Genomic DNA, 27,041 nt, shown 5'->3' on the forward strand with positions numbered 1-27,041 from the left:
TACCTCACAGTAAAGAGCATTTAGTGAGGTCATCAAATGCTGCCCTTACCAGCGATGCAGACATCCCATCTCATAACAATATGGAAATTAAAATAAAATAAAGAATGATGCAAGAGATCAGAAACAAAACAAAGTCGAAAACTGCCACAGAAACTGAGCAGATATTGCACCCTTGGGTCGAGGGAAAAATAGAATTGACATTTCGAGTCCACTGCCCACACATTATAACTGAACACAGCCTGAAAATATTGTGATTGATGTTGGTGACAGTGATGTCTATTATGAAGGGGAGAAGAATAAATTTGAATAGACAGCGAAAGAGAAAGAGAAAAGAACATCTGTTGTATAGGGGAGAAGGAGTGAGTTGAATAGATAAAGAGAGGGAGAGAGAACAGAAGCAAACCTCCTTTGAGAAGGTGACCAAACAGGTAGATGAGAGTAAACCTGTTGATGTGGTGTATATGGATTTCAGCAAGGCGTTCGATAAGGTTGCCCACAGTAGGCTATTGTACAAAAAGCAGAGGAATGGGATTGTGGGAGATATAGCAGTTTGGATCAGTGATTGGCTTGCTGAAAGAAGACAGAGTGTGGTGGTTGATGGGAAATGTTCATCCTGGAGTCCAGTTCCTAGTGGTGTACCGGAAGGGTCGGTGTTGGGCCCACTGCTGTTCGTCATTTTTATAAACGACCTGGATGAGGGCGTAGAAGGGTGGATTAGTTAATTTGCAGACGACACGAAGGTCGGTGAAGTTGTGCATAGTGACGAAAAATGTTGTCCGTCACAGAGAGACATAGATAAGCTGCAGAGCTGGGCTGAGAGGTGGCAAATGGAATTTAATGCGGACAAGTGTGAGATGATACACTTTGGTCGGAATGCAAAGTACTGAGCTAATGGTAAGATTCTTGCTAGTGTAGATGAGCAGAGAGATCTCGGTGTCCAGGTACACAGATCCTCGAAAGCTACCACCCAGGTTGACTTTGTTGTTAAGAAGGCATACAGTGTTTTAGCTTTTATTAATACAGGGATCGAGTTCCGGAACCATGAGGTTATGCTACAGCTGGAAAAAACTCTGGTTCCGCCGCACTTGGAGTATTGTGTACATTTCTGGTCACTGCATTATAAAAAGGAAGTGGAAGCTTTGGAAAGGGTGCAGAGGAGATTTACTAGGATGCTGCTTGGTATTGAGGGAAGGACTTACGAGGAAGAGCTGAGGGAATTGAGGCTGTTTTCATTAGAGAGGAGAAGGTGGAGAGGTGATTTAATAGAAACATATAAGGTAATCAGAGGGTTTGATAGGATGGACAGGGGAGACCTTTTTTCCAAGAATGGTGACGGCAAGCATGAGGGGGCATAGCTTTAAATTGAGGGGTGATAAATAGTAGGGCAGATGTCAGAGGTAGCTTCTTTACTCAGAGAGTAGTAAGGGTATGTATGGAATGCTTTGCCTGCATTCCATACATTCCATTTTCTGATAATTGACAATGGTTTCATAGCTTCATGTGACTTTATTGAATACAAATTCCACCATTTGCCGTGGTGGGATTCGATTCCGGGGTGGGGATGAGCACTTGGGTCCCTCGAGTAATAAACTGGAAATAATACCACAAAGACATCACCTTCCCAGCATCTCCAACCATCGTCACTGGTAATAGTGATGTTGCTGTTGGTGTGGCTGTGATTGAAGCACAGCTGTTCTCGAGGCTAAGGGATGATTTTGCAAAACATGCCATCCTTCTTAATGTTGTATTTATTAGAAGATTAGAGGATCGGAAGAGCCCTTGGCGAAAATGAGCGGGGTGTCTTTGATCATGAGTCACGAACAGAATTCATACCAGGCAGCAAGTAATCATCACAGTAAATTGCATACTGTCCTTCATTGCAAAATGATTCAAGTATAGCAGTGAAGGCACATTCCTGCCGTCCTGGAGTGTTGTTCAGAAAGTACTTGGGGCATTGTGTGCAGATTATCTCTCCTTTATAATGAATGATCACCTTGCCACAGAGAGTCAGTGTAAAGGGGTTTCCCTGGACTAATCGTGTGGTGATGGTATCATGAGGAGACTGGGAAGGAAATAATCTACAAAAAAAGGTGTTTGTATTAAAACTTGAGGGTTATGGATCAGCACTCATTATTTTCAAAACAGAACACTGATAGCGTTATCTAAAAGATGTGTTTTTTTCCATAATACATGTTTTCACAATTGGGCAAATATGTGGACATTTTGGCCAACATAGACCAGTTTGGGTTGAATAGCTTGTCTCCATTCTGTCGGACTCTATGATACTACATTCACCTGAGTAGGACCTCATATTCGTTAAACGAGAGCTCCAGGTTCTGGATGAACTCTCACTGCCTCAATGTGCAGCTTGGGTGTGATCCTGTGCTGACGTCATGTTGTTCACAAATCTGTAAGCATCCACACTCTGATAGAGTTTGCCATTACCACGAGCTTCTGACCTCCGTGCAGAACACTAGCCTGTCTTCTCTGCGATGGGAGATGCCTCCTTGAGACTTGGCGCAAACCATCCGCTGTCCCTCCTCACTGTCAGCAAACCATGGTATTGTAAATGGAGCCAGGAAGAACACCATAGAGCAGTCTGTCTGCGCAATCTATGCTTCATTGATTTGTCATGTTGGAGCATCAATGACATCCTCCTTTGTGTTACAGTCTGGAGGGGTTGAATGGCCTCTTCTCTTCATGAATTAGTGTTTCAAGGGGCTGAATGTCCTCCTCCTGGTCCCAGGGAAAAGGTTCATGGACGTTACCGGGTGACCCTTGCTTCCCGCTTATCAGTCTGATGTACTGACAAGACTCCTTATCTTCCTCTCTAATAGCAGACAGGCAGGGGCCTGGAAGAACACAGCAAGCCACACAACACTGAGTTCTCCAATTTCAGGTAACCTTTCTTCTAATCCACTAATTCCCTTCCCAGCCCCTCCCCTCCCCTTCCATTCCTGTGATCAACCTTTTTGCCAGCTACCACCCAGATTCAGTCCTCCCATCGTCCAACCCAGTGGTATCCTTTTACATGTGTTCACCTATCCCCACCTCACCACACTGCCTCCTCCTCTCTCGATCCGCCCATTTATCTTCAGCCCCTTTACTGTACCCGCAGTCCTGAAGAAGGGTTATACCCAAGGCATTGTCTTCTCCACCTGCTGATGCTGCCTGGCTTGTTGCAATCTTCAGCCTCCTGCATGTCTACTTTGCATTCCAACGTTTGCGGATTATTTTTCAAAATCTCTTCCTGTGTAGTTGGCCAGAGAAAGTGAATTGGCTGTGTCTCTTCTTATCCAATAATTTTGATGGGTTGAGTGGCTTTCTCACATTCCTGTAAAACCAGCTTGAGATGCTGCATGAGCTTCTTTCTTTTAACCACGGAAATGTGCAGAGCCTGGTCGCACTGTTACATGAATGTTGCCGGCACTTTAACAACACAAGTTTGAATGCTTTCTGTTATTGATACTTTAGCAGCTGTGGAGGAGACGCATTGTTCTGAACATTGTGTGATCTTCACTGAACATCCCCACTTCTGATCGTATGATTGATGAATCAGCTGAAGTTGTTTGTGCCGAGAAAGTAGAATTCTTGATGTCACAAGGAATTAAGGGCTACGGGGAGAATGCGGGTAAGTGGAGTTGAAATGCCAATCAGCCATGCTTGAATGGCGGAGGGGACTCGTTGGGCCGAATGGCCTTACTTCCGCTCCTATGTCTTATAGCCTTATGGTCTTATGGTTCAGTGAGCAGCAGCTCACCACAAAGTATAGGTAAGCTCAGGTAAAGTCCTTTTAACCCTAGTCTGGCAACAGTTGAGCTGGCAGTTAGGGCAGTTGCACATTCCTCCTGCAGGATGTGGAAGCTCAGGGAGATTTCCACCGTCCCTGATGACGACACGTATGGGCAGTACAACCAGCTGCAGCTCCTGGGGGACCATGTTCGGGACCTGGACCTGGCTGCTTTCCGGATCACCCAGACACAGAGCCCTGAAGAATGGCTCATGCCCGAAACGTCGATTCCCCTGTTCCTTGGATGCTGACTGACCTGCTGTGCTTTACCAACAACACATTTTCAGTTCCTTGCTTCCTGTCGTGTTCCAGGCCGAGAGTAGCTGGGCGAACACTAGTAATGGCGAAGGGAGTAGGCAGGGAGTGCAGGAATCCCCTGTGACCATTCCTCCCGAAATCAAGTATATCATTTTGGATACTGATTTTGTTTGTGTTGGGAGATGGGGGATGGGTTTCAGGAGTACAGGGGAAAGCAGCAGTAGCCAGATTGGCTGCACTATGATTGGTTCTGCGGAGAAGCGGGAATGGATGAAGGTAAGCATTGTCTGAGGTATAGGTGATTCGATTGTTAGGGGGACAGATCGGAGATTCTGTGGCCTCAAACGGGAAACCAGGATGGTGTGTTGCCTCTCAGGTGTCAGGGTCCAGGATGTCTCCGATCGGCTGCAGAATATTCTCGAAGGGGGAGGGTGATCAGCCAGAAGTCATTGTGCACGCTGGCACAAATGACACAGGTAGATATAGGAATGAGGTCCTACAGAGAACTACAGAGAACTTGGAGAAAAGTTAAAAACCAGGACCTTGACAGTGGTAATCTCCAGATTATTTCCAGAGTCTTGAACTAGTGAAGGTAAGAATAGGAGGACATGGCAGATAAATATGTGACTAACGAATCGATGCAGTGAGGAGACATTCAGATTTTTAGATCATTATGACCTTTTCTGTGACAGAGTTGACCTCTTCAAGAGGGACAGGTGGCACATGCATTGGATGGGGGACCAACAACTTGGCAGCCAGTTTTAATTGTGCTACACGGGAAAGTGTAAACTAGATTGGCGGGAGGGGGGGGGGGCGTGAGTTATCCTGTCTTTTTTGATAAGATCTGCCTCCTTCATCCAAATTATTCTTATTTTTCAAACATTTTTCTTTTGGTCTTTTCTTTAACAAGTTAAAGTACATGAGTCACGATCACTGATCCGTCAATGTTCTCCGATTCTGCATGCAACACCTGACTGGCTTTGTTCCCCACAGTGAGACCCGGCACAGCCCCGCCCATTGTTGTATCTGCTCCATGTTGATATTCGAGGCTCTCTGGAATAAGTATCAAGGCATCTGCCCCCTCTTTAAAAATTAGCACTGCCCGAATGATTGTTTGGAATTGAAATGCCTGAATACAATGCTCCTATTATTGTATTTACACACATCAGTGAATTGGTTATTTATCTGTTCCTGTATTTTCCATTATCTGGGAGTCTATAATATCTCCGCAGCAGTGTGTCTGCCATTGTGTTGATGCTAACCTCAACCCAAAAGTCGTCATTTGAATACCCTTCCAAGATATCATCCGTCCTTACTGCACTCATTGACTCTATAACTAACAGTGCAACACCACCTTCTCTTTTACCCCTCTCCCTGTGCTGCCTATTGTTCTTGTACCACAGAATATTGAGTTGTCAGCCCTGACCTCCCTCAATTGTGATGGCAAAACTGTCTACTTCTCTATGTCACCATTTTTGCATCAGTCGGTCCGACAATATTCCCTGCACTACGGTAACGGACATCCAGTCTGGAATATAGCACTGGAATACTCTGTACCCCAGAGTTGTTCTGTCATTTACTGTTTGTTCTGAAGCTGAATTTTCATGATCGAGAACTGCAACTCTGGGACTGAATGAATAATTGTTGAGTTGTAATTTCTTTTTAATTAATCAAAATCAACTTTCCAGAACTGAACAGTTAGCTCCACATACAATGAACTTCTGCTGATTAATTCCCTGATCAGTGTGCTGAGGAGTCAGCCCTCAGTAATGGAGAAAGTGAGGACTGCAGATGCTGGCGATCAGAGTCGAAAAGTGTGGTGCTGGTAGGTCACATTGGGTCAGGCAGCATCCGAGGAGTGGGAGAGTGAAAACTTTGAACATAAGCCCTTCATCAGGAAGACATTGGTGTGGTCACATTCTTTTTCCATTCCATGATTCACAGGGTCTTTGGAACTGTGTTTGCTCAAGAAGGCAGCCGTGTATATAGCCCTGAAATGGAAAGCAGTCAATCAGTTGTTTGGACAGGGAGTAGACAAAGTGAGGTGAAGTACAGACTGATTGAAGTACAGACATAAGGATAGGTAAGTCCCCTGGACCAGACTGGAAGCACCCGAGGTTACCAGAGGAAGTGAGGGAAGAGATTGCTGCGCCTTTGCCGATGATCTTTGCATCCCCACTGTCCAGTGAAGTATTGCTTGATGATTGCAGGTTTGTAAAAGTTATTCCCTTGTTCAGGAAAGGCAATAGGGATAATCCTGCGAAATACAGGCCAGTCAGTCTTACTTCTGTCTTGGGCAAAGATTTGGAAAGGATTCTGAGAGACAGAACTTATGATTACTTGGAAAATCATAGTTTGATTACAGATAGTCAGCATGGGTTCTTGAGGGGTAAGTCATGCCACACACATCTTATTGAATTCTTTCAGGATGGGATCAAACACATTGATGAAGGTAGAGCAGTGGATGTGATGTATATGGATTTTAGCTAGATGGTTGATGAGTTACCCTAAGATCGGCTCATTCAGAAAATAAGGAGGCGTGGGATGCAGGGAAACAGGAAAATCTGTCTGTGTGGATACAGAATTGTCTGGCCCGTAGAAGACTGATGGTGGTAGAACATGGAAAGTATTCAGCCTGGAGCTCGGTGACCAGTGGCGTTCTGCAGGAATCTGTTCTGGGACTGCTGTTCTTTGTGATTTTTTTAATGACTTGGATGATAAAGTGAAAGGATGCTTTAGTAAGTTTTACAATGTAACAAAGATTGTTGGAGTTATACGTGGTGTGGAGGCCTATTGTAAGTTGCAATTGGACATTGACAGGATGCAGAACTGGGCTGGTACATGACAGATGGAGTTCAACCTGGATACGTGTGAAGTGATTCATTTTGGAAGGTCGAATTTGAATGCAGAATGCAGGGTTAAAATGAGGATTATTGGCAGTATGGAGGACCATAGGGGTCGTGTGATCCATGTCATAGGACGCTCAAAGTTGTCACCCAAGTTGATAAGGTTATTAAGATGTATGGTGTTTTCATTAGCCTGAGATTGAGTTTAAGAGCCGCAAGGTTCTGCTGCAACGCCAAAAAGCTCTGATGGGACTACGCTTAGAATATTGTGTTCTGTTCTAGTCGCCTCATTACTGGAAAGACGTTGAGGTTTCGAAGAGGGTGCCGAAGAGATTTACCAAGATGCTGCCTAAACTGGAGGGGATGTCTTACAAAGTAAAGTTGAAAGATCTAGGGCTTTTCTCCTTGAAACAATGAAGAATGGGACGTGACTTGATAGAGGTTTACAAGATGATGAGAGGCATGGATAAAATGGGTAGCCAGAGACTTTCTCGCAGGGTTGAAATGGCTATCTCGAGCGAGCATAATTTTAAGGTGATTGGAAGAAGGTTTGGGGAGATGTCAGAGGTAGGTTCTTTACTCAGAGAATGGTGTGTGCTTGGAATGCACTGCCAGCGATAGTAGAGTTAGCTGCATTAGGGATATTTAAGTGACCATTGGATAGGCGCATGAATGATAGTACAATGAAGGGTATGCCAGTTAGTCTGATCTTCCAGTAGGATAAAAGTTCGGCAGGAAGTCAAGGGTCGAAGGTCTGCAATGTGTTATACTGTTCTGTGTTTTATGTTTCACCCAGCCTGTGCATTCTTATCAGTTGTTGAATGTGAGGGAATGATGTGTGTGAGATCAGGAAGCTAGGGAGGGCCGTTAGCCCAGATCTTCCAGTTATGTTGTTCATTGTTACATTCACCTGAATGCCATTACAGTATGTGTGGTGTCCTACACCAGGCAGGCTCCGCCAAGTTCAGTTATTAACGTGATTCTTCAGGTAAAATCTGTTGGGTGAACCCATATATTGATTAGATGGTTGCTAAGTTGCATGAATTGGGTAAAAAATAAGACATCAACTCTGATTATTCAACTGAACTATAATCTCTGAAAACAATTAGGTCGATTCTGTATTTATGGAACGATAATATAAACTCCTGTCAAGATTTTCTAACACAGAAATAAAGAATGCACATTTTATTTTCTTTCGAACAAAGAACATGGATGTAACTCTTTTGGCGATCAGAATTACACACACAATGTCAGGATTCAAAACAATGCATTGTCACTCCAACATTTTGAAAATGATTGGCTTCTGAATGATTACATGTTCAGGGTGAGCAAACAATTGAACAATCAAATTGAATTAGCGTTCTTATACATTTATATATAACAAATCAGTTTAATTTCTCACTGAAGTGTACAAGCTTCAACTATTTGTCAGCGAATTAGAAATGGCTATAGTTCAACATGCTCTGTGAATATTAAACTAAGTAAATGATTTGTGCTATCAAATTTTAGTGAACAATAATTTGCAAACGTTTAACTTTTAGCAAGAATGTTATTTAATTTGAAATGCAGACAGTGAACAAAAACGTGTGAGTGAAAAATCAAACCTTTTCAAAGAAATTTGTGCCAAAGCAATGACAGATTTGTTTGAGTAATTGGAATACAACATTTAAAATATTCATATTCTGAGCAATAATTAGGCTATATGATGAAGCTGGCCTTGCAATACTTGCATTTTAAATGCATATGCTGCACTAAACAATCAGATATTCGCGAGCATTTACAATGAGAAATAATCGGATACTGACTTTTATTCACATCAGACACATGATCGAGTGCAAAACTTTAAAATACAGGAGGAGGCCATTGGCCACTGTGTGTGCATCGGCTCCAGAAATGTCTCCCAAGCCCCTCCCATTTGCTGGCCTTAGCTCTGCAGCCTGTTAAATTCATATTTCCAAATAAATATCCTGTTCTTTTTTTAATGTTCATCCGCAACTCTCCCAGGCAGTTCCATTCCAAATCCTAACAACTCTCTCAATAAAGAAGTTTTTCCTTATCTCATTCCTGGCTCTTTTGCTTGCAAGCTTGAAATTAGAACTCCTTGATGCTGAACTGCCAACTAATGGAAACAAAGTATTCCTGTTTACTCTACAACTTCTTTTCATACGTTTGAGAACTGCAATTAATTCACATATTTGTCTGTTCTGCACAAGGAAGAATAAGCCTTGCAAGAATTGTTACAAGCACTACATCGGATAAACAAGCAGAAAACTAGCCACCTGGATACATGAACAACAATTAGCCAGAAAAATAAGACATGACCCACTATCACTAGTATCCTTACTTGCAGATGAGGAAGTATACGATTTCGAATGATCAACGTTTGTGAGAAGATTTGTAGCTCGGGTGCTCGTTGTTGTGGTTCTGTTCGCCGACCTGGGAATTTGTGTTGCAGACGTTTCGTCCCCTGTCTAGGTGACATCCTCAGTGCTTGGGAGCCTCCTGTGAAGCACTTCTGTGATCTTTCCTCCGGAATTTATAGTGGTTCGAATCTGCCGCTTCCGGTTGTCAGTTCCAGCTGTCCGTTGCAGTGGTCACTATATTGGGTCCAGGTCGATGAGCTTATTGATTTAATCTGTGGATGAGTGCCATGCCTCTAGGAATTCTGTGGCTGTTCTCTATTTGGCTTGCCCTGTGATAGTAGTGTTGTCCCAGTCGAATGCATGTTGCTTGTCATCTGCGTATGTGGCTACTAATGATAGCTGGTCGTGTCGTTTCGTCGCTAGTTGGTGTTCATGGATGCGGATCTTTAGCTGTCTTCCTGTTTGTCCTATGTAGTGTTTTGTGCAGTCCTTGCATGGGATTTTGTACACTACATTGGTTTTGCTCTTGCTGGGTATCGGGTCCTTCTTTCTGGTGAGTTGTTGTCTGAGAATGGCTGTTGGTTTGTGTGTTGTTATGAGTCCGAGTGTTGCAGTAGTCTGGCTGTCAGTTCGGAAATGTTCTTGATGTATGGTAGTGTGGCTAGTCCTTTGGGTTGCGGCATGTCCTCGTTCCGTTGTCTTTCCCTTCGGCATCAATTGATGAAATTGTGCGGGTGTCCGTTTTTGTATAGGTGTTCTTCTTCCTCTTTTTGCAGTTCTGGTGTACTGCAGTGTGTTGTGGCTCTTTTGAATAGTGTCTTGATGCAACTTCTTTTGTGTGTGTTGGGTTGGTTGCTTTCGTAGTTCAGGACTTGGTCTTTGTGTGTGGCTTTCCTGTGTACCTTTGTGGTGAATTCTCCGTTAGGTGTTCTCTGAACCATCACGTCTGGAATGGGAATTTAGACTTGGTCTGCACATCCATCTAGGACAAGCCAAACAAGGACACGCGCGGGAATTCCTAGAAGAATAACATTCCAGCCTGAACTCTATCAACAAACACATCGATTTTGATTCCACCTATCACTCTCTGACAAAAAGAACCGGACATAAAATCATCAATTCTGGAAATTACATCACTGACTCAAAGAAACCTAAACACATTAATACAACCATGACATAACACCAGCACTTCACCAGAGGCTCACTGATAATGTTCCCTGGTACTGTGATGAACCATCTGAAAATGAACACTGCAGCTCAGCGAGCAAACTGACATCCAGAAGAAGCGCAATTTATCTGATCCTCCCTTTAACTAAATATTTCATTCCACTTGTCATTCCGATTATTTTAAGGTTATTTGTATTCTTCTGCAAAGTAATATAGTGTCTTTCTGTGTGTGTTTGAATGTGTTTGTGTGTCTGAGAGACAGCGAGAGAGAGAGAGAGAGAGAGAGAGAGAGAGAGAGAGAAAGAATAATCCTCTGTAATCTCTGGATTACTCCCTGTGCCGTGTTGAAAAGAGGGAAGGATGAGGATGACAGTAAAGCTTAACATGTTGTTAAAAATCTATTTCAGGGGTGAGGATTCCAGATTGTTGGATCATTGAGATCTCTTCCAGGACGGGTGGGGACCTGTACAAAAAATACCGGTTGTATCTTAACTGGATGAGTAGCAACATCCTTGTGGGGAGGTGTGCTAGTGCAAGTCAGCTGGATTTGAATAAACCAGGAGAGTGAGAACCAAAGCAAAAGATCAGGAACTGAGCAGAAGTTGGGGTGAATAGGACATCAGGCACAGCCAGTCTAATGACCATGCTGAGAGAAGGAATCAAAACAGTCAGTTGGGAATTGTAATAAATTATCGAGATGAGGCGCAGGTTTTTCAGAGATTAACAAGTAAGGGTGGAGAGTGGGGGGGGGGGGATGTGAGGGAGTGAGGTGTGAGATCAGGGAGACACTGCACAAGAAAATGTTAAAGGGGAAAGAAGTTGGGCTGGGGAATTGTGTGATAAACAACTGGCAGCAAAACACGGGAAAAGTTGGTGTTTGTGAAAGTGAATACCTGGGAAAGAATTGTTTATGCTTCAGATAAGTGAAGCATATTTATTGCTTATTGCTAGAGTTCTGTGTTATAATTGAGGAAAAGCTGTGTTCATATTATGGCTGTAGCTTTAATAATGGTGGCAAACAGCTAGAATAGTGTCAGTGCTGTTGTTGGACAATGCTTGCACTGAGCACATTAATTTCACTGGATGTTCCCAGAGATGGTTGGGCTGCCGTTGGTTGAGTGATTGCTGAAGTTGCATGAGATGATGCTGGTTTGTAATATAGCCACTTACTGAGTACAGTCAAAGGAACAGAGCAGCAACTGCCATTGTTTATTGTTACTAACAGTCTCCATTAAGGGTTATCCAGTCTCTTCTGCATATAAACCAACATTTTCCGTGTTACTATCAGTTCTGAGGAAGGGGCACTGGACCTGAAACGTTAACTCTGATTTCTCTGCACAGATGCTGCCAGACCTGCTGAGCGATTACAGCAACTTCTGTTTTGTTTCAACATTTTCATGGCAAGGTCTCACAAAGCAATACGTCATCGATATTTAGAGCCCTGTCAAACAGAGGAACTTTGTAATTTCTCATTTAATGTCCATAACAAATTACTCGAGATTCAACTGAGATAACAGCTTTGCTGCTATCATTCAGATCAGACACTTTGTCACAGTTCAGAAAGAAGAAAGAAACCAAAAGAGCTGGAGCGAAACTCAGTCGATCTGGCAACATCTGAGCAGAGATGCAAAAAATTAACCTTTGATTCTAATAGGACTTTTCAGAACAGTGTCACATCATATTACATATGTTAATTCTGTTGCTCTCTGCAGACACTTCCTCACCTTTTTCGTTTCTCCAGCATTTTCTGTTTGCATTTCATGTTTCCATTATCTCTATATTTCATGTTTCTTGACAAGTCTACATGTTGACCTTGGTAATACTTGGACAATGTGGTACTTTCATGTTTCTATTATGTTGGTGTGTCTGTGACAACTGAATTACAGCCGAAATTTGTTTCTTCTTTAAGATAGAAAGTAAAAAGAAAATCTGGACATCTTGTAAATCTCAGGAAATCTATTTTGTTTGAAAATACATTTTAGAGGCAGCTGAACTTCATGAAATAATAGGGATAGATTTTTGATGATGGAACACTCTGTGTCCTTCACTGAACTTGCTTGTCTCCCCAATCTCCAAAAGCTTTCACTGCATAACATAGAATTATTACAGCAAAGGTGATGAAACCTCAGCCCATTGTCTCTTCCAGATTGGAATGAGCAATATTTCTACTATCATTCTCCTGTATTATCCCCATACCCCTGTACATTTTGTTATTAGCATCTGATTTTAATTGTAAGCATCCTGCCAGATATGAACAACGTGATCAATCTCAAACAAAAACAGACGTTGGAGGGAAAGCTCAGCAGGTCTGGCTGTATCTGTGAAGAGACATCAAGGTTAATGCTTCAGATGCGGTGGCCCTCCTCAATCTGTATTCCCAATGATTAAATGGTGTGTATATAAAATATAATTCACTTTATCACATTTAAAATTATCCTGTTCAGTTCACATTGACAATAAGCATTACATCTCCCAAACGTTGGCTCGTTCCTTGTTGTGAACTATATTTAATTCCATCTGACGTTAAGAGTGATGATGACTGGGGAATATCATTGTACTCCCCATGCAGCCACTACCCCCATTCCGCCCTATCTCCTAGCTAAACCTGACTCATTAATTCATAAGTCTTAATGAATAAGTTCACCTTTGGTTTTGGACTGAGGGGAAATAGGGTGAAAAATTATTGCTTTACAGCAAATACAACAGCATTAAGATGTAAGTCAATTTGTATAAATTAATTACTGAAGCATATTCTATATGGAAGTTCCAACGTTTCCTTATTAGAGCAGTGAGAGGACCATTCAGAGAAGTCCACACTTCCTGTCTATGTTCAGGGCAATTGAGCCCAGTGACAGACTGTTGGCTGGGGTTTGTTGCCGTGGAGAGATCAGCACAGTAACAACATCCTGATTATGTTTCTTTTTTTTGTGGAGGGGCGGAGATTCGGGGTAAGATGGTGACAGCATTGCAAGCGTACAACAGGGAAGAGTCATCTAGCCTGCGATAAGAAAACGTCCATCATTTTCCCTCACAACTGACTTCACTAGAGGAATTGGTGATGGGAGATTTGACCAATAGCCAGCAATGTCAGCATCAAGTCCAGTCCGGTCCAGATATATTGTGAAGTGAATGTGCTGTATTGAAAGCTAGAGCTGTTTACTCAGTGACTGCGATTGATGTCAGTCTCCATGCATTGTAACTGTGTCCTATTGGTGAGGGACTTCACTCAGTGCCCTATCCCAGCCTAGGAGCAGATGCATCAGCTCAAACAGTAACAGAGATCAGCAGCTGCACAGACGTGGAGAGGACAGATCTGAATCTGCGAATAATGGACTGGATAATTACACCAATGGCTTTCCTTGGGCCTTTTCAACATTTCCCTCGGTTGGAAATTTCTACCTTATTGGATATTAGTGGTGCTGATTGGGCGGGGTGGAGAGTGTGTTACTAACCTATGGTGGAGGAGCGACGCTCCGAAAGCTAGTGTGCTTCCAATTAAACTTGTTGGACCATAACCTGGCGTTGTGTGATTTTTGACTTTGTACACCCCGGTCCAATACCGGCATCTCCAAATCATAACCTATTCTCGCTATTGTTGGTGTTCTCTACTTCTGTCCATTCATTAATCCCATAAACAATTTTGAACTTCATTGCAATTTCTGTTATCTATATTTGCCAATGAAAGAAACTTTTATCTTCAATTTCAATTGTAGTTTCCATTCATCTGACCACTCCCTTACAAACATCTGAGAACAGAACATTGCACAACCTCGAGATCCCTTTTTGCCACGAACTGATTTATGTCTCCTGTTCTCTCTGTCACCAACCCTATCCACTACCAGCTCACAATATCCCCAGTCTCCATCTGTGCGTCAGTGCTGTGGCTGAACAAACCATTGTCTGCACGTTGGTAAAATTCAGACTTTATGTTTCAAGCTCTCTTCTGGCCACTTTTCCAGTTACAAGTATTTCAATCACAAAATTGTTCTTGTCTTGGGCGTTACTTCATGATTAGGACAATGTATCAGAGTAGGAATGTCGCTGGATATAATTCAGGAGCAAAGCTGAAACAATGAAATACATTGTTTCAAACGACTTGTTTCAGGTCCTACCACAGCTGATGGCAGAAGTTCAATAAAAATGATAAGAAGTGGATTAAAAGTGAATTTCACGAAAAACAACTATAAAACCCACATTTTGTCTGAAAACTTTCCTGTTGCACTGATGACCTTCGGTAAAGAAATCTAATGTTACTACCTGGTCTGGGTTAAGTGTGACTTCAGACCCATATCAATGTGCTTGACTTTATATTGGTTTGTGGAATGGCGTCATAGTCAGTGCAATTAGTGATGATTAACAAATGCTGCCCTGGCAGAGATGCCGACTTCCCATGGAATAACAAATTTGAAGGTTACCAAATAAAGAAAGAGGCTGGAGATCTGAAATTGCATAAATAATGCAAAGGAAGTTCAGAAAGTGTTGGGAAGCTTTTCTGAATTTTAAGAAGCTGGAAAATAGTGTGAATAATGCTGGTGACAGGGAAGTCTGCTTTAAAGGGCAGGAGAAGTGAGTTGAATCGATAGAGAAAGAGAGAGATAGAAGAAAAAGAGCAAACAAAAGGAATGATGATCAGCTAGGATGGAAATAAAATGTGAGATCCTCCTCATTTATTTTTAACTTTTCCCATCTTCCTGAATATCATGCCCATGCCGATACATGTATACCCCGCTTTTCAAAAATTCGCTTTTTGCCACTTCTCTTTCCGAAAAACCTCCATTGCGTCCTGTTTTCACTAACCAAAAGAAATCCGAAGAGGATTTTCACTTTTAACAAGAAAAGGAATTTTTCCCACATAAATTAACGCTACTTCACTTTCTGCCGTATCAGCTTATGAAAGGCTTTGTAGGAATACTCTACTTTCAGATACCGAGGAAAATCTCTATCTATCTAAGATCATGTTTAAAGCGATTTGTGTTTCCTGAGTGTCGTCATGTTCTTATATTTATTAATGGGATATAGGTATCGCTGGCTGGGCCAGCATTAGTTCACTTTTTTGATTGCCGTTGAGAAGACGTTGAGCCTCTCAGGGCACTTAGACAGAGTCAGGCATACAAGGTGACAGCTGCACAGGAGCAGTGCAATTCAAGATCGACTTTAGCAAGATTAATATTATTTGAAAAGTTAGAGATGTCAATTCATCAGTGTAATTACGGTAGGGAAGAAGGTGTTCCTGAGCATGCTGGTCCATGTTTTCAAGTCTCTGTATCTCCTCCCTTATGGAAGAGGTTGTAGGAGATCACTACCAGTTTGGGAGAGATATTTGATGTTGCCAGCCTTTCACTGACAATGAGAAGCATAAATGGATGGAAGGTTGTCTTCCATGATAGTATGGGCTGTGCACAAATCGTCTGTAATTTCTTATGGTCCTGGGAAGAACAGTTACCGTCACACTATTATGCACGTGAATGGAATGCTTTCAGTTGCCAGTATGCAGAGCGCTGGGAGAAGGCAGTTCCAAAATATTGAGATGTAACAATTGGTTGTTAAATGGATATCTACATTCTGGTTGCTGTTTTGACAAGAATTGAAATTTAATCAATAAATTTAAATTGTGTTTAAGATACCAAAACATAATTGAGTTTATTGTATTGCCAATATCCAACCAAAGAGCCATCACATGCTTCAAAAGAATAGAGAAGCCATCACCATCACAACGAGAGAGAAAGAGACGGACACGTAGGAGACAGAGAACACAGCGAGGCAAACAGAATGACAGTCAGTAAAACAGAGAAAGGAAACAAAATAATAAACAAACAGTCACCTGGACATGGAGAAGGGGAGATAGTAAGATCTGGGAAGGAAACAGAAGACAGAAAAAAGGAAAACACGGAAACAGACAGTGTGAGAGAAATAGTGAGATACAAAGCACACAGGGAGCTGGGGATGGGTTCGCAGTGTGCTGGGGGTGGGGAATGGGAGGTTCTGGGGGCGAGGACCAGAGACAGCTGGGAGTGAGCACTGGGGGAACTGGGGGAAGGGAGGTGAGGACTTACTTTGACCTGTACGAGATAGACAGGCAAAGCATAGTAAACAATGATGTACAGAACAATGGCTATAAAATATGTTTGAGAGTCATGCAGGTTACGCTGCACAGGGCGTGGGCGAGGCGAAATCAACAGGAACAAGATCAGCATTATCTGAGATTAGAGAGTACACTCATCAGTCTAATAACAGTCAGGAAGAAGCTGTTCGTGAACCAGCTGCTCAGTGTTTTCAAGCTTCTGTACTTTTTAGCCTGATGGAAGAGGTTATAGGAAAACATTACTGGGGTCTGATGGGTCATTGATAATGTTATAACAAATAACATTCCAACACAGAAACAGGCCATTCGGTGGTACAAGCCTGTGCTGATCCAAATCCTCTATCTAAGCCTGTCACCAATTTTCGAAGGATCTGTATCCCTTTGTTCCCAGCCCATTCATGTATCTTTCCAGAAACATCTTAAAATAAACCACTGGTCACAGTTTTCCATTTTGACAAACTCCCTCCCCCTACTATTCTCTGCCTCCTGTTGCCCAGCCAGTTCTATATCCACCTAGCTTGCGCACCATGTAACTTCACTTTCGCCATACCCCGACCATGGGGAAACATACCAAATGCCTTCCTGAAGTCCACGTACATGACTTCTACAGTGCCTCCCTCATCAATCAACTTTGTCACTTCCTCAAAGAATTCCATTGATTTGGTAAGACATGACCTTCTCTGCACAAAACCATGTTGCCAATCACTGATAAGACTATTTTCATTCAAATAAGAATAATTCCAATCTCTGGACCCTGTCTTTGTGGAGTTTTTTACAATCTCCCCGTGTCTGCATTGGGAGAATTAACTCTTTTCTCTCTCCACAGTATGTTTCTATGTTGGTTTCAGGTTTCTGCCATCTACAGTATATTTATTTGTATTTGATGGAGAATTGTTGCAAATAAGACGGGTTTATTGTAAAAGTGGCACTGGTGCTCGGGCTCCCCGAGTACATGGGAATCTTGCCGAGCTACTTATGTGAGTGCATGTCTCTGATTACCTGCTCTGTCTCTCTCAATCCCTGACTCCATCCAACACTGCATGCAGCCTTTCATCAAGCCACCCCAGGATTCCCCACACCCATCGCCTGACACTGAATGCACCCGACGCAAGGAACGCACAAAGACACTGGGCACTTTCTGACCCGCTTGGGATGCGGGGCAAAGACTCTGCCATTAAAAGGAACAGAATAGCTAAAATCCAATTGAACAACAAAGCAGAGTAAATAGGCTGAATGGCAGCCATCTGTTCTGACATTTTCTGGTCTTTTGGACTAATTCTGTTTATCCTCGTCCATCTACAAATAGATGCTCCATATGTATACCTTGTCACACAGGTTTGATGGAAGTGATAGATATCAGATCATTGCGACTGATTCATTGGGCTCCACTTTCCTGGTTAATTAGATCACACTAAGTATTTATTGTCAAGTCTATCCATTTCAAAGTAAAGATCTTGCCGGAGTTGTGCTGAAACAATATTTGAATGTTGGAGAGACTAGATTATGCCACGTGCCAGTGAGGTTAGGAATGGGAAGGCAGTATAGTTAAAAAAAAACATGGCCAAAGAACTGGTAGAGTAGGCAGCACTTGCAATATGTGGATCTTTGGGATTCCTGGGTGGGTAGGATATACACAAGAAGAACGGGATGCATCGGAACTGGCAGCAATCTCCGATATGTGGATCATCGGGATTCCTGGGTCAGTATGAAATGCACAAGAAGGACGGTATGGTTGTGAACCGGCAGCAATCTCCTGGCAGGCAGGTTTGCTATTGTCACTCAGGAGGGTTTAAGCTCGTGTGGAGGTGGGGGGAAAGGGGGAAGACCCAAAGCAGTACGTCCACAAGCACAGTGACTGAAGAGTAGTTGGAACTAATCCCATCTGAGACCAAAAACAAACTGACAGTGTCTTTATTGTGCTGATGTCTTTATTGTGCTGAAGTCTTTATTGTGGTTCAGAGAGCTTCAGAATTAATAGAGCACTGAACGAGGCTGTTTAGACCATTGTACAACGATGAGCTCTCCAAAATCACAACTTGAAAACAGAAAGAACAGTGTGTTTGTGTGTGTGTGAGAGAGAGAGAGAGAGAGAGAGAGAGAGAGAAATTAACAGAGAAAAGGAAAGTGAAGAGAGATAAAAGGAATGGAGAGAAAACGGAGCGACAGAGTGAGTGAGAGCAAGGGGTGTCAGATGAGTGTGAAGTTAGATCAGAAGACAGCACGAGGAGAAATACACAGAAATGTTAGTTAGAAACTCCCACAGACTCCAAGCCCTTTGTCTGGTGCCGTACCCTGTGAGCACTATGCCGTCATCCCAGATCATTTATCGCCAATAATTTCACAGAGCCGGGTTGCTGACTGCTGAACAAAGTCCAAAATAACTATAGATTGGTTCCAGGGAGAAGGTGAATTAATTTAAATATTCTGGGCCAACAGCAACTTGTAGTCCCTCTAGACAATGTGTGAGAGACAGGGCGAGAGAATCTCAGTGAGGGGGATCACTGACTGGGGGGAAATCAGCATCTCAGCTGTGGGTCAAATAATGACCAATAAAGCTTAAACAACTCGCCCATGGTTTTGTAATTCACATTTCAATTCATATAGCTCCACATCGTAAGTGTATTTTAACAGACTTGTCTCTTTGTAGTTTTCATGTTTTGGCATGAGGAAATGCTTGCTTCCTGTCCCAGTATGTTGTGTTGAATTAACACATTTTAATGTTGTGGTTCTGTTTGCCGAGCTGGGAATTTGTGTTGCAGACGTTTCGTCCCCGGATCATCAACGCCACACTCACAGGAATCCGATTCACGAGAGAGGAAGAAAAGGACAACCAACTCCCATTCCGAGACGTGATATTACAGAGTACACCTAACGGAGAATTCACCATAAAGGTATACAGGAAAGCCATACACACAGACCAAGTCCTGAACTACGAAAGCAACCACCCCAACACACACAAAAGAAGTTGCATCAAGACACTATTCAAAAGGGCCACAACACACTGCAGTACACCTGAACTGCAAAAAGAGGAAGAAGAATACCTATACAATGTATTCGCCAAAAACGGATACACGCGCATCAACAGATGCCTAAGGAAAAGACAACGGACCGAGAACATGCCGCAACCCAAAGGATTAGCCACACTACCATACATCAAGTGCATTTCCGAACTGACAGCCAGACTACTGCGACCACTCGGACTCATAACAACACACAAACCAACAGCCACTCTCAGACAACAACTCAACAGAACGAAAGACTCAATACCCAGCATGAGCAAAACCAATGTAGTGTACAAAATACCATGTAAGGACTGCACAAAACAATACATAGGACAAACAGGAAGACAGCTAACGATCCGCATCCATGAACTCCAACTAGCGACAAAACGACACGACCAGCTATCCTTAGTAGCCACACACGCAGATGACAAGCAACATGAGTTCGACTGGGACAACACTACTATTATAGGGCAAGCCAAACAGAAAACAGCCAGAGAATTCCTGGAGGCATGGCACTCATCCACAGATTCAATCAATGAGCTCATCGACCTGGACCCAATATACCGTCCACAGCAATGGACAGCTGGAACTGACAAATGGAAGCGGCAGATGCAAATCACTATAGTTGCCGGAGGAAAGATCACAGAAGCGCTTCACAGGAGGCTCCCAAGCACTGAGGATGTCACCTAGACAGGGGACGAAACGTCTGCAACACAAATTCCCAGGTCGGCGAACAGAACCACAACAATGAGCACCCGAGCTACAAATCTTCTCACAAACTTTAAACACGTTTTTATTACGGAGGAAGAAAGGACATGTTCCGATGGAACAGTCTTTGTCTGAACCGTGCTTGGACCAGAGTCCGCGTGAATCCTAACCAAGGATGTAGACAGAGCTTTAAACTGATGTGTATGCGGGGTGGGGGTTCGGTTATAGGATTTAATTAGAAAGGAGGAGATAAGAGTACAGAGCTCAGTTGAGGTTATTAAAATCTCCAGCATAGATGCAAATAGGACAGAGTTTATGGAAAGAGTAAGCAATCAAACTTCAAGCATACTGGACAAACAAATGGGAATAGAAGAGGGACCGTTAATACAAGATTGAAGGGTTATATCTGAATGCGTGCAGTATAAGGAATAGGGTAAATGAGCTTGTGGCATAGATTGAAATTGGTAGGTATGATGTGATGGGCATCACAGAGAAGTGGCTGCAAGGGGATCAGGATATTCAAGGACATATATCCTATGGAAAAGATAGAGGGCATGGGTTTACATTATTAATAAGAAATGAAATTAAATCAACAATAAGAAAGGAAGTAAGGTCATAATGTGTAGAATCTGCATGGGTGGAACGGAGGAACCACAAAGGTAATACAATCACAGTTGGAGACTTCCACAGGCCTCCAAAGAGTAGTCAGGAGCTGGGGCACAAGATACACCAGGAGATAGAAAAGATCTGTAGAAAAGGCAACGTTACAGTGATCATGGGGGATTTCAATATGCAAGTGCAATGGGAAACCAGGTTGGTAGTGAATCGCAAGAAAAGGAATTTGAAGAATGTCTACGGGATGGCTTTTTGGAGAATCATGTGGTGGAGCCCACTCGGGAACAGGTGACACTGGATTTAATGACGCAGACTAGACAAGGGAGCGGAAGGTGAAGGAAAACTTCAGAAGCAGTGATCAGAACATGGTTGAATCTATTCTGCAATTTGAGAGAGAACATAGAATCAGAGTTAACAGTATTTCAGCTGAATAAGGCAACTGGAGAGGCAGAAGGGAGAAGCCGGGTAGAATTGACCGGGGAGAACGCGAGGACTGCAGATGCTGGAGATCAGAGCTGAAAATGTGTTGCTGGAAAAGCGCAGCAGGTCAGGCAGCATCCAAGGAGCAGGCGAATCGACGTTTTGGGCATTAGCCCTTCTTCAGGAATGAGGAAAGTGTGTCCAGCAGTGTAAGATAAAAGGTAGGGAGGAGGGACTTGGGAGAGGGGCGTTGGAAATGCGATAGGTGGAAGGAGGACAAGGTGAGTGTGATGGGCCGGAGTGGGGTCAGGAAGAAGATTGCAGGTTAGGAAGGCGGTGCTGAGTTCGAGGGATTTGACTGAGACAAGGTGGGGGGAGGGGAAATGAGGAAACTGGCGAAATCTGAGTTCATCCCTTGTGGTTGGAGGGTTCTGAGGCGGAAGATGAGGCGCTCTTCCTCCAACCGTCGTGTTGCTATGGTCTGGCGATGGCCTTGGTGGAGTGGGAGGGGGCGTTGAAGTGTTGAGCCACGGGGTGGTTGGGTTGGTTGGTCCGGATATCCCAGAGGTGTTCTCTGAAAGGTTCTGCAAGTCGGCAGCCTGTCTCCCCAATATAGAGGAGGCCACATCGGGTGCAGCGGATGCAATAAATGATGTGTGTGGAGGTGCAGGTGAATTCGTGGCGGATATGGCAGGATCCCTTGGGGCCTTGGAGGGAAGTAATGGGGGAGGAGTGGGTGCAAGTTTTGCCTTTCTTGCGGTTGCAGGGGAAGGTACCGGGAGTGGAGGTTGGGTTGGTGGGGGGTGTGGACCTGACGAGGAAGTCACGGAGGGAGTGGTCTTTTCGGAACGCTGATAGGGGAGGGGAGGGAAATATTTCCCTGGTGGTGGGGTCCGTTTGGAGGTGGCGGAAATGAGGACGGATGATACGATGTATATTGAGGTTGGTGGGGTGGTAGGTGAGGGCCAGTGTGGTTCTGTCCTGGTGGCGATTAGAGGGGCGGGGCTCAAGGGCGGAGGAGCTGGAAGTGGAGGAGATGCAGTGGAGGGCATCGTCAACCACGTCTGAGGGGAAATTGTGGTCTTTGAAGAAGGAGGCCATCTGGGTTGTTCCGTATTGGAACTGGTCCTCCTGGGAGCAGATGCGGCGGAGACGAAGGAATTGGGAATATGGGATGGCGTTTTTTACATGGGGCAGGATGGGAGAAGATGTAGTCTAGAAAGCTATGGGAGTCAGTCGGTTTATAGTAAATGTCCGTGTTGATTCGGTCGCCCGAGATAGAAATGGGAAAGTCTTGGAAGGGGAGGGAGGAGTCTGAGACGGTTCAGGTGAATTTGAGGTCGGGGTGGAAGGTGTTGGTAAAGCGGATGAACTGTTCAACCTCCTCGTGGGAGCACGAGGCAGCGCCGATACAATCATCGATGTAGCAGAAGAAAAGGTGGGGGATGGTGCAAGTGTAGCTGCGGAAGATGGACTGTTCCACATGTCGTACGAAGAGACAGGCATAGCTGGGGCCCATGCGGGTGTCCATGGCTACTGCTTTGCTTTGGAGGAAGTGGGAGGATTGGAAAGAGAAATTGTTCAGGATGAGGACCAGTTCAGTCAGTCGAAAGAGGGTGTCAGTGGAAAGGTACTGGTTGGTACGGCAGGAAAGGAAGAAGCGGAGGGCTTTGAGTCCTTCGTGGTGGTGAATTGACCGGGACAGGCGTTTAGCAGGAAAGACAGGGGAATAGCAATGGCTGGAGATTCCACGATCATTTAAACGACACTGCAGAGATTCATGCTGAGTAATAGAGGCATGGTACAGGGAGGATGAGGCAACCAGGGCTGACAAGGGAAGTCAGGGATTGCATATAAGCAAACGAGCAAGCAGAGTGAAGGGCAGTGGGAAACTGGAGAATTGGGGCCAACAGAAGGCAAGAAAAAATAAATAAGGAGGGAGAAGATTAAGTATGGGGGTAAGCTAACCAGTAATATAAAGGAAACTGTAAGAGATTCTTTAGATATATAAAGTGCAAAAGAGAGGTAAATGTGAATATGGACCAATGGGAAATGATGCTGGGAAGACAGTAGTGGGAAGCAAAGAAATGGCTGAGGTATTTTGCATCAGTCTTCACGGTGGAATACACGAGTAATTTCCCAAGAATTGAAGAGAGTGAGAGGGCAGTCCTAAATACAGTGGCCATCACCAAGAAGAACATGTTAAAAAACGGAATGGCCTGAATGTGGATAATACACCTGGACCAGATGGACTACACCCCAGCCTTTTAAAGGAGATCGCTGAAGAGTTCGTGCAAATGTAAGTGGTAATCTTTCAGGAATGACTAAAATCAGGAAAGGGCCAAGTGGATCTATAATAGCTTAACATGACACCCTGTTTAATATGGGAGTTAGGCAGAAGATGGAAAACTGCAGACTGATTAGCCTAACCTTGGTTGTGGGTAACATCATGGAATCCATCGTGATGAATGGGATTTCTGAATACTTGGAGGTCTTTGGTAAAATAGGACAGAGTCAGCATGGTTCCATCAAGGGGAGGTCATGCCTGACAAACCGGCTAGAATACTTTGAGGGAGTAATGAGCACATTTGATCAAGGAGAACCGATAGATGTCATCCATCTGCACCTCAAGAATCCTTTGACAAGGTGCCATGCATGACGCTATTAAGAAAGATATGGGTCCATGGTGTTAGAGGCAAGGTGGAAGTTGAAGTTTGGCTGTCTGACAGAAAGCAGAGAGGGTGGATTAAAGTGTCCTTTTCAGGATGGCAGCCAGTGACAAGTGGTGTTCCACAAGACTCAGTTTTTGGGACCACAACTTTTCACTTTGTGCATTCATTATCGATATGAAGGAACTGAGGGCCTTCTGGCTAAACTTTCAAACAGTGCAAAGGTAGATAGAGGGACATTTAGCATTGAAGAGGTGGTTCGACTGCAGGAGGGTGCTCTAGCGCATCTCCCCAACTTCCCAAAACTCCGCTCTTGGACTTCATCCTTCCAACTACAACAAGTTAGAACCTCTCTGGTACTTGTTTCCATCCCACCAACTTCAGGATGCAACGCATAATCCTCCGGCATTTCTGCCACCAACAGTCAGACTCCACCACCAGAGATATACTTCCCTCCCTACCCCTATCATCATACTGCTGAGACCATTCCCTCACAGCTCCCTCGTCAGGTCCACGCAACCCCAACAAGCTACCTTCCACTCCCGACACTTTCCCTTTGCCACTACAACGGGTATGAAACCTGTGCTAACACCTCCCTCCTCACCTCCACCCAAGGCCCCAAAGGATCCTTATACATCAGGCAGATAACATCCTGTGCATCCAAACACGTCTTCTAGTCTGTCCATTGCTCCTGGTCTCCACTACATTGGCGAGACAGGACGTCAACTTGCAGAACGGTTCAGGGAACACTCTCAGACACACACACACACCCAACAACCCCACTGCCCTGTGGCTGAATACTTCAACTCCCCCTCCGACTCCGCCAAGGCTTTGCAGGTTTATGGCCTCATCTACTACCAAATTCTAGCCACCTGACGTCTGAAGGAAGAACGCATCATCTTCTGCCTTTGGACCCTTCAAACACACGGTATCAAGAACAATTTTACCAGTTTCCTCATCTCCTCTCCCTCCACCGTATCCCAGATCAAACCCTCCAACTCACAACCGCCGTCTTGAACTGTCCTACCTGTCCATCTTCCTTACCATCTATAGACTCCACCTTCCACTCAGATCTATCACTACCACAACCCACCTTCATCTAGCTGTCGCCTTCCAAGTTACCTTCCTCCCAGCACCAGCCCCTCTCATTTATCTCTCTGGCCCCTTCCGCCCACCCCACATTCCGGATGAAGGCTTTCTGCCTGAAACGTCAAATCTCCTGCTCCTCGGATGCTGCCTGACAGGCTGTACTTTTCTATGACCACACGTTTTGACTCTGATCTCCAACATCTGCGGTCCTCACTTTCACCTGCTGAAGGATTTTTACAGGTTAGGAGAGTGAGCAAAGAAGTGGCAGATGTAGTACAATGTGGAAAAGTGTGGAAAAGCATTTTGCCAGGATGAATAGAGGCATAGACCATTTTATAAATAGCAAGCAAATTCAGAAATCTGAGGTGCAAAAAGACTAGGGCGTTCTATTCCAGGAGTTTTGAAAGTTGCAGTTTGTCAGTAGTTAGGCAGGCAAATACAATGGTGGCATTTATTTCAAGAGGGCTTAAATATAAAAGCAGGGATGTACTTCTGAGGCTCTACAAGGCATTGGTCATGCCACATTTGGATTATTGTGCGCAGTTTTGGGTCCCATATCTCAGGAAAGATGTACTGGTCTTAGAGCGTTTTCAGACGAGATTCACAAGAATGGTGCCAGGAATGAAAAGCTTAACATATGAAGAATATTTGAGGGCTCTGGGTCTGTATTTGATAGAGTTCAGAAAGATGTTAGAAAGTCTAATTGAAACTTACAGAATACTATATGTCCTGGGACAGAGTGGACTTTGGGAAGATATATCCAATGGTCGGAGAGTACCCGAAGGGACAGAGTAAAGAGAAGACCTTTTCAAACAGAGCTAAAGAGAAACCTCTTCAGCCAGAGCGCGGTGAATCTATGGAATTCACTGCCACAGAGGGCTATCGAGTCCAGATCATTGAGTATATTAAAGAGTGAGACAGATAGGTTCTTGACTGTCAAGGGAATCAAGGGTTACAGGTAGAAAGCGGGAGAATGTGGTCGAGAAGCTTAACAGCCATCATTGAATGGCGGAGCAGGCTCAATGGGCTGAAGGCCAAATTTCTGCTCCAATGTCTTCTTGTTGTATGGTTAATATTGGCTCTCCTCATTCCTCATTGGAGTTGTATCCTTGAATTTGATCTTCAAATGATTTACAAAAAATAACGTTTCACTACTGATGACTGGGAAATATCATGTTCCCTCACTCCAGTCTCAGCAGCCATGTCGCCAACATCATAATCACACTGCAATTGAAATCCAATGGTACTTAATCACAGTTGATTGACATCGATAACATTAACAGCATGGCCCTCACCTGCCCTCTCTGATTCTCGAATAACCATCTGAATTGTGTGTCACGTCATATTCTCTGTTAACATATCCATGTCATTTGTCCGTTATCACTAATGTTGTCGTAGGCACATTTTCCTGTCAGATTCTGGACTAGGAAAGTTCTCTCCATATTTTACTGACATTATAATCACTGATCAGTAGTTACAGACTGTATGTTTCCATTTATAAACGGAGAAACTTGTTTATGTTCTGACAATCCTTTGTCATTCCTTCCATATCCAAGGCAGATTGAATGATTACACACATTCAACCTACGATCTAGAATATTCCGTCCCTCAGTCACTCCCACATATCCCATGCCAAATGTATAAATTTTAAACGTTCTTTTGCATTTTAATAAAATCAATATTAAATTGAAAGGGGTTAACTGGAGCTATTTGTTCAGTGACTGTGATTAATGTCAATCTCCGTGGACCCTAATTATCCCCGTGGAGAGTTTCCATCATTGAATGATAAGTGGGCTTTTTCAGTGTGTTATCCCATAGTATGAGTAGGAGCATCACTGAAAGTACTAACAGGGATCATCAGCTCGAGAGAGGGGTGGGGTAGAGATCAGAATCTGAGAACATTAGACTGGAACGTTACAATAATCGTTCAGAATGTGAGGACTTTGGATTGGAATGTTCGAATAGTGAATCAGAATCTAAGATCAGTAAACTGGAATGGTACAACAATGGATCAGAATCTGAGATCATTAGA

The sequence above is a fragment of the Chiloscyllium plagiosum genome, unplaced genomic scaffold (genome assembly GCF_037043375.1).
Source record: "Chiloscyllium plagiosum isolate Xiang-an unplaced genomic scaffold, Cpla_swu_hap1 HiC_scaffold_51, whole genome shotgun sequence".
NCBI classification, from domain to species: Eukaryota; Metazoa; Chordata; class Chondrichthyes; order Orectolobiformes; family Hemiscylliidae; genus Chiloscyllium; species Chiloscyllium plagiosum.